The sequence below is a fragment of the Macaca nemestrina genome, chromosome 4, assembly GCF_043159975.1.
Source record: "Macaca nemestrina isolate mMacNem1 chromosome 4, mMacNem.hap1, whole genome shotgun sequence".
Lineage (NCBI taxonomy): Eukaryota > Metazoa > Chordata > Mammalia > Primates > Cercopithecidae > Macaca > Macaca nemestrina.
In genome coordinates this window covers 137,513,016-137,527,684 of record NC_092128.1, presented here as the reverse complement: position 1 = coordinate 137,527,684, position 14,669 = coordinate 137,513,016, and positions in this window count along the sequence as shown.

Sequence of the window (14,669 nt, the reverse complement as noted above, 5' to 3'; positions counted from 1 at the left end):
GAAGCTGAAAACAGATATTTCGGATCCCTTTGAAGACTATAGGGCCAAAGGAAATATCCTGCGATAACAAAGAGAAAGAAGCTTTCGGAGAAACTTCTTTCTGTTCTCTGAAATCATGTCACAGAGTTACAGCTTTCCCCTCAAGAAGCCTTTCGCTAAGACAGTTCTTGTGGAATTGGCAAAGTGATATTTGTAAGCCCATAGAGGGCTATGGTGAAAAAGGAAATATCCTCAGATGATATCTGGAAAGAAGCTTTCTGAGAAACTGCTTAGTGTTCTGTGAATTCATCTCACAGAGTTACATCTGTATTTCGTGGATCTCTTTGCTAGCCTTATTTCTGTGGAATCTGAGAACAGATATTTCGGATCCCTTTGAAGACTATAGGGCCAAAGGAAATATCCTGCGATAACAAAGAGAAAGAAGCTTTCTGAGAAACTTCTTTGTGTTCTGTGAAATCATCTCACAGAGTTACAGCTTTCCCCTCAAGAACCCGTTAACTGAGACAGTTCTTGTGTAATTGGCAAAGAGATATTTGGAAGCCCATAGAGGGCTATGGTGAAAAAGGAAATATCCTCAGATGAAATCTGGAAAGAAGCTTTCTGAGAAACTGCTTAGTGTTCTGTGAATTCATCTCACAGAGTTACATATGTATTTCGTGGATCTCTTTGCTAGCCTTATTTCTGTGGAATCTGAGAAAAGATATTTCGGATCCCTATGAAGACTATAGGGCCAAAGGAAATATCCTCCGATAACAAAGAGAAAGAAGCTTTCTGAGAAACGTCTTTGTGTTCTGTGAAATCATCTCACAGAGTTACAGCTTTCCCCTCAAGAAGCCTTTCGCTAACACAGTTCTTGTGGAATTGGCAAAGTGATATTTGGAAGCCCATAGAGGGCTATGGTGAAAAAGGAAATATCCTCAGATGAAATCTGGAAAGAAGCTTTCTGAGAAACTACTTAGTGTTCTGTGAATTCATCTCACAGAGTTACATCTGTATTTCGTGGATCTCTTTGCTAGCCTTATTTCTGTGGAATCTGAGAACAGATATTTCGGATCCCTTTGAAGACTATAGGGCCAAAGGAAATATCCTGCGATAACAAAGAGAAAGAAGCTTTCTGAGAAACTTCTTTGTGTTCTGTGAAATCATCTCACAGAATTACAGCTTTCCCCTCAAGAAGCCTTTCGCTAAGACAGTTCTTGTGGAATTGGCAAAGTGATATTTGGAAGCCCATAGAGGGCTATGGTGAAAAAGGAAATATCCTCAGATGAAATCTGGAAAGAAGCTTTCTGAGAAACTGCTTAGTGTTCTGTGAATTCATCTCACAGAGTTACATCTGTATTTCGTGGATCTCTTTGCTAGCCTTATTTCTGTGGAATCTGAGAACAGATACTTCGGATCCCTTTGAAGACTATAGGGCCAAAGGAAATATCCTGCGATAACAAAGAGAAAGAAGCTTTCTGAGAAACTTCTTTCTGTTCTGTGAAATCATCTCACAGAGTTACAGCTTGCCCCTCAAGAAGCCTTTCGCTAAGACAGTTCTTGTGGAATTGGCAAAGTGATATTTGGAAGCCCATAGAGGGCTATGGTGAAAAAGGAAATGTCCTCAGATGAAATCTGGAAAGAAGCTTTCTGAGAAACTGCTTAGTGTTCTGTGAATTCATCTCACAGAGTTACATCTGTATTTCGTGGATCTCTTTGCTAGCCTTATTTATGTGGAATCTGAGAACAGATATTTCGGATCCCTTTGAAGACTATAGGGCCAAAGGAAATATCCTCCGATAACAAAGAGAAAGAAGCTTTCTGAGAAACTTCTTTGTGTTCTGTGAAATCATCTCACAGAGTTACAGCTTTCCCCTCAAGAACCCTTTAACTGAGACAGTTCTTTTGTAATTGACAAAGAGATATTTGGAAGCCCATAGGGGGCTATGGTGAAAAAGGAAATATCCTCAGATGAAATCTGGAAAGAAGCTTTCTGAGAAACTGCTTAGTGTTCTGTGAATTCATCTCACAGAGTTACATCTGTATTTCGTGGATCTCTTTGCTAGCCTTATTTCTGTGGAATCTGAGAACAGATACTTCGGATCCCTTTGAAGACTATAGGGCCAAAGGAAATATCCTGCGATAACAAAGAGAAAGAAGCTTTCTGAGAAACTTCTTTCTGTTCTGTGAAATCATCTCACAGAGTTACAGCTTTCCCCTCAAGAAGCCTTTCGCTAAGACAGTTCTTGTGGAATTGGCAAAGTGATATTTGGAAGCCCATAGAGGGCTATGGTGAAAAAGGAAATGTCCTCAGATGAAATCTGGAAAGAAGCTTTCTGAGAAACTGCTTAGTGTTCTGTGAATTCATCTCACAGAGTTACATCTGTATTTCGTGGATTTCTTTGCTAGCCTTATTTCTGTGGAATCTGAGAACAGATATTTCGGATCCCTTTGAAGACTATAGGGCCAAAGGAAATATCCTCCGATAACAAAGAGAAAGAAGCTTTCTGAGAAACTTCTTAGTGTTCTGTGAAATCATCTCACAGAGTTACAGCTTTCCCCTCAAGAACCCTTTAACTGAGACAGTTCTTGTGTAATTGGCAAAGAGATATTTGGAAGCCCATAGAGGGCTATGGTGAAAAAGGAAATATCCTCAGATGAAATCTGGAAAGAAGCTTTCTGAGAAACTGCTTAGTGTTCTGTGAATTCATGTCACAGAGTTACATATGTATTTCGTGGATCTCTTTGCTAGCCTTATTTCTGTGGAATCTGAGAAAAGATATTTCGGATCCCTATGAAGACTATAGGGCCAAAGGAAATATCCTCCGATAACAAAGAGAAAGAAGCTTTCTGAGAAACTTCTTTGTGTTCTGTGAAATCATCTCACAGAGTTACAGCTTTCCCCTCAAGAAGGCTTTCGCTAAGACAGTTCTTGTGGAATTGGCAAAGTGATATTTGGAAGCCCATAGAGGGCTATGGTGAAAAAGGAAATATCCTCAGATGAAATCTGGAAAGAAGCTTTCTGAGAAACTGCTTAGTGTTCTGTGAATTCATCTCACAGAGTTACATCTGTATTTCGTGGATCTCTTTGCTAGCCTTATTTCTCTGGAAGCTAAAAACAGATATTTCGGATCCCTTTGAAGACTATAGGGCCAAAGGAAATATCCTGCGATAACAAAGAGAAAGAAGCTTTCGGAGAAACTTCTTTCTGTTCTCTGAAATTATGTCACAGAGTTACAGCTTTCCCCTCAAGAAGCCTTTCGCTAAGACAGTTCTTGTGGAATTGGCAAAGTGATATTTGTAAGCCCATAGAGGGCTATGGTGAAAAAGGAAATATCCTCAGATGATATCTGGAAAGAAGCTTTCTGAGAAACTGCTTAGTGTTCTGTTAATTCATCTCACAGAGTTACATCTGTATTTCGTGGATCTCTTTGCTAGCCTTATTTCTGTGGAATCTGAGAACAGATATTTCGGATCCCTTTGAAGACTATAGGGCCAAAGGAAATATCCTGCGATAACAAAGAGAAAGAAGCTTTCTGAGAAACTTCTTTGTGTTCTGTGAAATCATCTCACAGAATTACAGCTTTCCCCTCAAGAAGCCTTTCGATAAGACAGTTCTTGTGGAATTGGCAAAGTGATATTTGGAAGCCCATAGAGGGCTATGGTGAAAAAGGAAATATCCTCAGATGAAATCTGGAAAGAAGCTTTCTGAGAAACTGCTTAGTATTCTGTGAATTCATCTCACAGATTTACATCTGTATTTCGTGGATCTCTTTGCTAGCCTTATTTCTGTGGAATCTGAGAACAGATATTTCGGATCCCTTTGAAGACTATAGGGCCAAAGGAAATATCCTCCGATAACAAAGAGAAAGAAGCTTTCTGAGAAACTTCTTTGTGTTCTGTGAAATCATCTCACAGAGTTACAGCTTTCCCCTCAAGAACCCTTTAACTGAGACAGTTCTTGTGTAATTGGCAAAGAGATATTTGGAAGCCCATAGAGGGCAATGGTGAAAAAGGAAATATCCTCAGATGAAATCTGGAAAGCAGCTTTCTGAGAAACTGCTTAGTGTTCTGTGAATTCATCTCACAGAGTTACATCTGTATTTCGTGGATCTCTTTGCTAGCCTTATTTATGTGGAATCTGAGAAAAGATATTTCGGATCCCTATGAAGACTATAGGGCCAAAGGAAATATCCTCCGATAACAAAGAGAAAGAAGCTTTCTGAGAAACTTCTTTGTGTTCTGTGAAATCATCTCACAGAGTTACAGCTTTCCCCTCAAGAACCCTTTAACTGAGACAGTTCTTGTGTAATTGGCAAAGAGATATTTGGAAGCCCATAGAGGGCTATGGTGAAAAAGGAAATATCCTCAGATGAAATCTGGAAAGAAGCTTTCTGAGAAACTGCTTAGTGTTCTGTGAATTCATCTCACAGAGTTACATATGTATTTCGTGGATCTCTTTGCTAGCCTTATTTCTGTGGAATCTGAGAAAAGATATTTCGGATCCCTATGAAGACTATAGGGCCAAAGGAAATATCCTCCGATAACAAAGAGAAAGAAGCTTTCTGAGAAACTTCTTTGTGTTCTGTGAAATCATCTCACAGAGTTACAGCTTTCCCCTCAAGAAGGCTTTCGCTAAGACAGTTCTTGTGGAATTGGCAAAGTGATATTTGGAAGCCCATAGAGGGCTATGGTGAAAAAGGAAATATCCTCAGATGAAATCTGGAAAGAAGCTTTCTGAGAAACTGCTTAGTGTTCTGTGAATTCATCTCACAGAGTTACATCTGTATTTCGTGGATCTCTTTGCTAGCCTTATTTCTGTGGAAGCTGAAAACAGATATTTCGGATCCCTTTGAAGACTATAGGGCCAAAGGAAATATCCTGCGATAACAAAGAGAAAGAAGCTTTCGGAGAAACTTCTTTCTGTTCTCTGAAATCATGTCACAGAGTTACAGCTTTCCCCTCAAGAAGCCTTTCGCTAAGACAGTTCTTGTGGAATTGGCAAAGTGATATTTGTAAGCCCATAGAGGGCTATGGTGAAAAAGGAAATATCCTCAGATGATATCTGGAAAGAAGCTTTTTGAGAAACTGCTTAGTGTTCCGTGAATTCATCTCACAGAGTTACATCTGTATTTCGTGGATCTCTTTGCTAGCCTTATTTCTGTGGAATCTGAGAACAGATATTTCGGATCCCTTTGAAGACTATAGGGCCAAAGGAAATATCCTGCGATAACAAAGAGAAAGAAGCTTTCTGAGAAACTTCTTTGTGTTCTGTGAAATCATCTCACAGAGTTACAGCTTTCCCCTCAAGAACCCTTTAACTGAGACAGTTCTTGTGTAATTGGCAAAGAGATATTTGGAAGCCCATAGAGGGCTATGGTGAAAAAGGAAATATCCTCAGATGAAATCTGGAAAGAAGCTTTCTGAGAAACTGCTTAGTGTTCTGTGAATTCATCTCACAGAGTTACATATGTATTTCGTGGATCTCTTTGCTAGCCTTATTTCTGTGGAATCTGAGAAAAGATATTTCGGATCCCTATGAAGACTATAGGGCCAAAGGAAATATCCTCCGATAACAAAGAGAAAGAAGCTTTCTGAGAAACGTCTTTGTGTTCTGTGAAATCATCTCACAGAGTTACAGCTTTCCCCTCAAGAAGCCTTTCGCTAAGACAGTTCTTGTGGAATTGGCAAAGTGATATTTGGAAGCCCATAGAGGGCTATGGTGAAAAAGGAAATATTCTCAGATGAAATCTGGAAAGAAGCTTTCTGAGAAACTACTTAGTGTTCTGTGAATTCATCTCACAGAGTTACATCTGTATTTCGTGGATCTCTTTGCTAGCCTTATTTCTGTGGAATCTGAGAACAGATATTTCGGATCCCTTTGAAGACTATAGGGCCAAAGGAAATATCCTGCGATAACAAAGAGAAAGAAGCTTTCTGAGAAACTTCTTTGTGTTCTGTGAAATCATCTCACAGAATTACAGCTTTCCCCTCAAGAAGCCTTTCGCTAAGACAGTTCTTGTGGAATTGGCAAAGTGATATTTGGAAGCCCATAGAGGGCTATGGTGAAAAAGGAAATATCCTCAGATGAAATCTGGAAAGAAGCTTTCTGAGAAACTGCTTAGTGTTCTGTGAATTCATCTCACAGAGTTACATCTGTATTTCGTGGATCTCTTTGCTAGCCTTATTTCTGTGGAATCTGAGAACAGATACTTCGGATCCCTTTGAAGACTATAGGGCCAAAGGAAATATCCTGCGATAACAAAGAGAAAGAAGCTTTCTGAGAAACTTCTTTCTGTTCTGTGAAATCATCTCACAGAGTTACAGCTTGCCCCTCAAGAAGCCTTTCGCTAAGACAGTTCTTGTGGAATTGGCAAAGTGATATTTGGAAGCCCATAGAGGGCTATGGTGAAAAAGGAAATGTCCTCAGATGAAATCTGGAAAGAATCTTACTGAGAAACTGCTTAGTGTTCTGTGAATTCATCTCACAGAGTTACATCTGTATTTCGTGGATCTCTTTGCTAGCCTTATTTCTGTGGAAGCTGAAAACAGATATTTCGGATCCCTTTGAAGACTATAGGGCCAAAGGAAATATCCTGCGATAACAAAGAGAAAGAAGCTTTCGGAGAAACTTCTTTCTGTTCTCTGAAATTATGTCACAGAGTTACAGCTTTCCCCTCAAGAAGCCTTTCGCTAAGACAGTTCTTGTGGAATTGGCAAAGTGATATTTGTAAGCCCATAGAGGGCTATGGTGAAAAAGGAAATATCCTCAGATGATATCTGGAAAGAAGCTTTCTGAGAAACTGCTTAGTGTTCTGTTAATTCATCTCACAGAGTTACATCTGTATTTCGTGGATCTCTTTGCTAGCCTTATTTCTGTGGAATCTGAGAACAGATACTTCGGATCCCTTTGAAGACTATAGGGCCAAAGGAAATATCCTGCGATAACAAAGAGAAAGAAGCTTTCTGAGAAACTTCTTTGTGTTCTGTGAAATCATCTCACAGAATTACAGCTTTCCCCTCAAGAAGCCTTTCGCTAAGACAGTTCTTGTGGAATTGGCAAAGTGATATTTGGAAGCCCGTAGAGGGCTATGGTGAAAAAGGAAATATCCTCAGATGAAATCTGGAAAGAAGCTTTCTGAGAAACTGCTTAGTATTCTGTGAATTCATCTCACAGAGTTACATATGTATTTCGTGGATCTCTTTGCTAGCCTTATTTCTGTGGAATCTGAGAACAGATATTTCGGATCCCTTTGAAGACTATAGGGCCAAAGGAAATATCCTCCGATAACAAAGAGAAAGAAGCTTTCTGAGAAACTTCTTTGTGTTCTGTGAAATCATCTCACAGAGTTACAGCTTTCCCCTCAAGAACCCTTTAACTGAGACAGTTCTTGTGTAATTGGCAAAGAGATATTTGGAAGCCCATAGAGGGCTATGGTGAAAAAGGAAATATCCTCAGATGAAATCTGGAAAGCAGCTTTCTGAGAAACTGCTTAGTGTTCTGTGAATTCATCTCACAGAGTTACATCTGTATTTCGTGGATCTCTTTGCTAGCCTTATTTCTGTGGAATCTGAGAAAAGTTATTTCGGATCCCTATGAAGACTATAGGGCCAAAGGAAATATCCTCCGATAACAAAGAGAAAGAAGCTTTCTGAGAAACTTCTTTGTGTTCTGTGAAATCATCTCACAGAGTTACAGCTTTCCCCTCAAGAACCCTTTAACTGAGACAGTTCTTGTGTAATTGGCAAAGAGATATTTGGAAGCCCATAGAGGGCTATGGTGAAAAAGGAAATATCCTCAGATGAAATCTGGAAAGAAGCTTTCTGAGAAACTGCTTAGGGTTCTGTGAATTCATCTCACAGAGATACATATGTATTTCGTGGATCTCTTTGCTAGCCTTATTTCTGTGGAATCTGAGAAAAGATATTTCGGATCCCTATGAAGACTATAGGGCCAAAGGAAATATCCTCCGATAACAAAGAGAAAGAAGCTTTCTGAGAAACTTCTTTGTGTTCTGTGAAATCATCTCACAGAGTTACAGCTTTCCCCTCAAGAAGGCTTTCGCTAAGACAGTTCTTGTGGAATTGGCAAAGTGATATTTGGAAGCCCATAGAGGGCTATGGTGAAAAAGGAAATATCCTCAGATGAAATCTGGAAAGAAGCTTTCTGAGAAACTGCTTAGTGTTCTGTGAATTCATCTCACAGAGTTACATCTGTATTTCGTGGATCTCTTTGCTCGCCTTATTTCTGTGGAAGCTGAAAACAGATATTTCGGATCCCTTTGAAGACTATAGGGCCAAAGGAAATCCTGCGATAACAAAGAGAAAGAAGCTTTCGGAGAAACTTCTTTCTGTTCTCTGAAATCATGTCACAGAGTTACAGCTTTCCCCTCAAGAAGCCTTTCGCTAAGACAGTTCTTGTGGAATTGGCAAAGTGATATTTGGAAGCCCATAGAGGGCTATGGTGAAAAAGGAAATGTCCTCAGATGAAATCTGGAAAGAAGCTTTCTGAGAAACTGCTTAGTGTTCTGTGAATTCATCTCACAGAGTTACATCTGTATTTCGTGGATCTCTTTGCTAGCCTTATTTATGTGGAATCTGAGAACAGATATTTCGGATCCCTTTGAAGACTATAGGGCCAAAGGAAATATCCTCCGATAACAAAGAGAAAGAAGCTTTCTGAGAAACTTCTTTGTGTTCTGTGAAATCATCTCACAGAGTTACAGCTTTCCCCTCAAGAACCCTTTAACTGAGACAGTTCTTGTGTAATTGGCAAAGAGATATTTGGAAGCCCATAGAGGGCTATGGTGAAAAAGGAAAAATCCTCAGATGAAATCTGGAAAGAAGCTTTCTGAGAAACTGCTTAGTGTTCTGTGAATTCATCTCACAGAGTTACATCTGTATTTCGTGGATCTCTTTGCTCGCCTTATTTCTGTGGAAGCTGAAAACAGATATTTCGGATCCCTTTGAAGACTATAGGGCCAAAGGAAATCCTGCGATAACAAAGAGAAAGAAGCTTTCGGAGAAACTTCTTTCTGTTCTCTGAAATCATGTCACAGAGTTACAGCTTTCCTCTCAAGAAGCCTTTCGCTAAGACAGTTCTTGTGGAATTGGCAAAGTGATATTTGGAAGCCCATAGAGGGCTATGGTGAAAAAGGAAATGTCCTCAGATGAAATCTGGAAAGAAGCTTTCTGAGAAACTGCTTAGTGTTCTGTGAATTCATCTCACAGAGTTACATCTGTATTTCGTGGATCTCTTTGCTAGCCTTATTTATGTGGAATCTGAGAACAGATATTTCGGATCCCTTTGAAGACTATAGGGCCAAAGGAAATATCCTCCGATAACAAAGAGAAAGAAGCTTTCTGAGAAACTTCTTTGTGTTCTGTGAAATCATCTCACAGAGTTACAGCTTTCCCCTCAAGAACCCTTTAACTGAGACAGTTCTTGTGTAATTGGCAAAGAGATATTTGGAAGCCCATAGAGGGCTATGGTGAAAAAGGAAATATCCTCAGATGAAATCTGGAAAGAAGCTTTCTGAGAAACTGCTTAGTGTTCTGTGAATTCATCTCACAGAGTTACATATGTATTTCGTGGATCTCTTTGCTAGCCTTATTTCTGTGGAATCTGAGAAAAGATATTTCGGATCCCTATGAAGACTATAGGGCCAAAGGAAATATCCTCCGATAACAAAGAGAAAGAAGCTTTCTGAGAAACTTCTTTGTGTTCTGTGAAATCATCTCACAGAGTTACAGCTTTCCCCTCAAGAAGCCTTTCGCTAAGACAGTTCTTGTGGAATTGGCAAAGTGATATTTGGAAGCCCATAGAGGGCTATGGTGAAAAAGGAAATATCCTCAGATGAAATCTGGAAAGAAGCTTTCTGAGAAACTGCTTAGTGTTCTGTGAATTCATCTCACAGAGTTACATCTGTATTTCGTGGATCTCTTTGCTAGCCTTATTTCTGTGGAAGCTGAAAACAGATATTTCGGATCCCTTTGAAGACTATAGGGCCAAAGGAAATATCCTGCGATAACAAAGAGAAAGAAGCTTTCGGAGAAACTTCTTTCTGTTCTCTGAAATTATGTCACAGAGTTACAGCTTTCCCCTCAAGAAGCCTTTCGCTAAGACAGTTCTTGTGGAATTGGCAAAGTGATATTTGTAAGCCCATAGAGGGCTATGGTGAAAAAGGAAATATCCTCAGATGATATCTGGAAAGAAGCTTTCTGAGAAACTGCTTAGTGTTCTGTGAATTCATCTCACAGAGTTACATCTGTATTTCGTGGATCTCTTTGCTAGCCTTATTTCTGTGGAATCTGAGAAAAGATATTTCGGATCCCTATGAAGACTATAGGGCCAAAGGAAATATCCTCCGATAACAAAGAGAAAGAAGCTTTCTGAGAAACTTCTTTGTGTTCTGTGAAATCATCTCACAGAGTTACAGCTTTCCCCTCAAGAACCCTTTAACTGAGACAGTTCTTGTGTAATTGGCAAAGAGATATTTGGAAGCCCATAGAGGGCTATGGTGAAAAAGGAAATATCCTCAGATGAAATCTGGAAAGAAGCTTTCTGAGAAACTGCTTAGGGTTCTGTGAATTCATCTCACAGAGTTACATATGTATTTCGTGGATCTCTTTGCTTGCCTTATTTCTGTGGAATCTGAGAAAAGATATTTCGGATCCCTATGAAGACTATAGGGCCAAAGGAAATATCCTCCGATAACAAAGAGAAAGAAGCTTTCTGAGAAACTTCTTTGTGTTCTGTGAAATCATCTCACAGAGTTACAGCTTTCCCCTCAAGAAGGCTTTCGCTAAGACAGTTCTTGTGGAATTGGCAAAGTGATATTTGGAAGCCCATAGAGGGCTATGGTGAAAAAGGAAATATCCTCAGATGAAATCTGGAAAGAAGCTTTCTGAGAAACTGCTTAGTGTTCTGTGAATTCATCTCACAGAGTTACATCTGTATTTCGTGGATCTCTTTGCTAGCCTTATTTCTGTGGAAGCTGAAAACAGATATTTCGGATCCCTTTGAAGACTATAGGGCCAAAGGAAATCCTGCGATAACAAAGAGAAAGAAGCTTTCGGAGAAACTTCTTTCTGTTCTCTGAAATCATGTCACAGAGTTACAGCTTTCCCCTCAAGAAGCCTTTCGCTAAGACAGTTCTTGTGGAATTGGCAAAGTGATATTTGGAAGCCCATAGAGGGCTATGGTGAAAAAGGAAATGTCCTCAGATGAAATCTGGAAAGAAGCTTTCTGAGAAACTGCTTAGTGTTCTGTGAATTCATCTCACAGAGTTACATCTGTATTTCGTGGATCTCTTTGCTAGCCTTATTTATGTGGAATCTGAGAACAGATATTTCGGATCCCTTTGAAGACTATAGGGCCAAAGGAAATATCCTCCGATAACAAAGAGAAAGAAGCTTTCTGAGAAACTTCTTTGTGTTCTGTGAAATCATCTCACAGAGTTACAGCTTTCCCCTCAAGAACCCTTTAACTGAGACAGTTCTTGTGTAATTGGCAAAGAGATATTTGGAAGCCCATAGAGGGCTATGGTGAAAAAGGAAATATCCTCAGATGAAATCTGGAAAGAAGCTTTCTGAGAAACTGCTTAGTGTTCTGTGAATTCATCTCACAGAGTTACATATGTATTTCGTGGATCTCTTTGCTAGCCTTATTTCTGTGGAATCTGAGAAAAGATATTTCGGATCCCTATGAAGACTATAGGGCCAAAGGAAATATCCTCCGATAACAAAGAGAAAGAAGCTTTCTGAGAAACTTCTTTGTGTTCTGTGAAATCATCTCACAGAGTTACAGCTTTCCCCTCAAGAAGGCTTTCGCTAAGACAGTTCTTGTGGAATTGGCAAAGTGATATTTGGAAGCCCATAGAGGGCTATGGTGAAAAAGGAAATATCCTCAGATGAAATCTGGAAAGAAGCTTTCTGAGAAACTGCTTAGTGTTCTGTGAATTCATCTCACAGAGTTACATCTGTATTTCGTGGATCTCTTTGCTAGCCTTATTTCTGTGGAAGCTGAAAACAGATATTTCGGATCCCTTTGAAGACTATAGGGCCAAAGGAAATATCCTGCGATAACAAAGAGAAAGAAGCTTTCGGAGAAACTTCTTTCTGTTCTCTGAAATTATGTCACAGAGTTACACCTTTCCCCTCAAGAAGCCTTTCGCTAAGACAGTTCTTGTGGAATTGGCAAAGTGATATTTGTAAGCCCATAGAGGGCTATGGTGAAAAAGGAAATATCCTCAGATGATATCTGGAAAGAAGCTTTCTGAGAAACTGCTTAGTGTTCTGTTAATTCATCTCACAGAGTTACATCTGTATTTCGTGGATCTCTTTGCTAGCCTTATTTCTGTGGAATCTGAGAACAGATATTTCGGATCCCTTTGAAGACTATAGGGCCAAAGGAAATATCCTGCGATAACAAAGAGAAAGAAGCTTTCTGAGAAACTTCTTTGTGTTCTGTGAAATCATCTCACAGAATTACAGCTTTCCCCTCAAGAAGCCTTTCGCTAAGACAGTTCTTGTGGAATTGGCAAAGTGATATTTGGAAGCCCATAGAGGGCTATGGTGAAAAAGGAAATATCCTCAGATGAAATCTGGAAAGAAGCTTTCTGAGAAACTGCTTAGTATTCTGTGAATTCATCTCACAGAGTTACATCTGTATTTCGTGGATCTCTTTGCTAGCCTTATTTCTGTGGAATCTGAGAACAGATATTTCGGATCCCTTTGAAGACTATAGGGCCAAAGGAAATATCCTCCGATAACAAAGAGAAAGAAGCTTTCTGAGAAACTTCTTTGTGTTCTGTGAAATCATCTCACAGAGTTACAGCTTTCCCCTCAAGAACCCTTTAACTGAGACAGTTCTTGTGTAATTGGCAAAGAGATATTTGGAAGCCCATAGAGGGCTATGGTGAAAAAGGAAATATCCTCAGATGAAATCTGGAAAGCAGCTTTCTGAGAAACTGCTTAGTGTTCTGTGAATTCATCTCACAGAGTTACATCTGTATTTCGTGGATCTCTTTGCTAGCCTTATTTCTGTGGAATCTGAGAAAAGATATTTCGGATCCCTATGAAGACTATAGGGCCAAAGGAAATATCCTCCGATAACAAAGAGAAAGAAGCTTTCTGAGAAACTTCTTTGTGTTCTGTGAAATCATCTCACAGAGTTACAGCTTTCCCCTCAAGAACCCTTTAACTGAGACAGTTCTTGTGTAATTGGCAAAGAGATATTTGGAAGCCCATAGAGGGCTATGGTGAAAAAGGAAATATCCTCAGATGAAATCTGGAAAGAAGCTTTCTGAGAAACTGCTTAGTGTTCTGTGAATTCATCTCTCAGAGTTACATATGTATTTCGTGGATCTCTTTGCTAGCCTTATTTCTGTGGAATCTGAGAAAAGATATTTCGGATCCCTATGAAGACTATAGGGCCAAAGGAAATATCCTCCGATAACAAAGAGAAAGAAGCTTTCTGAGAAACTTCTTTGTGTTCTGTGAAATCATCTCACAGAGTTACAGCTTTCCCCTCAAGAAGGCTTTCGCTAAGACAGTTCTTGTGGAATTGGCAAAGTGATATTTGGAAGCCCATAGAGGGCTATGGTGAAAAAGGAAATATCCTCAGATGAAATCTGGAAAGAAGCTTTCTGAGAAACTGCTTAGTGTTCTGTGAATTCATCTCACAGAGTTACATCTGTATTTCGTGGATCTCTTTGCTAGCCTTATTTCTGTGGAAGCTGAAAACAGATATTTCGGATCCCTTTGAAGACTATAGGGCCAAAGGAAATATCCTGCGATAACAAAGAGAAAGAAGCTTTCGGAGAAACTTCTTTCTGTTCTCTGAAATTATGTCACAGAGTTACACCTTTCCCCTCAAGAAGCCTTTCGCTAAGACAGTTCTTGTGGAATTGGCAAAGTGATATTTTTAAGCCCATAGAGGGCTATGGTGAAAAAGGAAATATCCTCAGATGATATCTGGAAAGAAGCTTTCTGAGAAACTGATTAGTGTTCTGTTAATTCATCTCACAGAGTTACATCTGTATTTCGTGGATCTCTTTGCTAGCCTTATTTCTGTGGAATCTGAGAACAGATATTTCGGATCCCTTTGAAGACTATAGGGCCAAAGGAAATATCCTGCGATAACAAAGAGAAAGAAGCTTTCTGAGAAACTTCTTTGTGTTCTGTGAAATCATCTCACAGAATTACAGCTTTCCCCTCAAGAAGCCTTTCGCTAAGACAGTTCTTGTGGAATTGGCAAAGTGATATTTGGAAGCCCATAGAGGGCTATGGTGAAAAAGGAAATATCCTCAGATGAAATCTGGAAAGAAGCTTTCTGAGAAACTGCTTAGTATTCTGTGAATTCATCTCACAGAGTTACATCTGTATTTCGTGGATCTCTTTGCTAGCCTTATTTCTGTGGAATCTGAGAACAGATATTTCGGATCCCTTTGAAGACTATAGGGCCAAAGGAAATATCCTCCGATAACAAAGAGAAAGAAGCTTTCTGAGAAACTTCTTTGTGTTCTGTGAAATCATCTCACAGAGTTACAGCTTTCCCCTCAAGAACCCTTTAACTGAGACAGTTCTTGTGTAATTGGCAAAGAGATATTTGGAAGCCCATAGAGGGCTATGGTGAAAAAGGAAATATCCTCAGATGAAATCTGGAAAGCAGCTTTCTGAGAAACTGC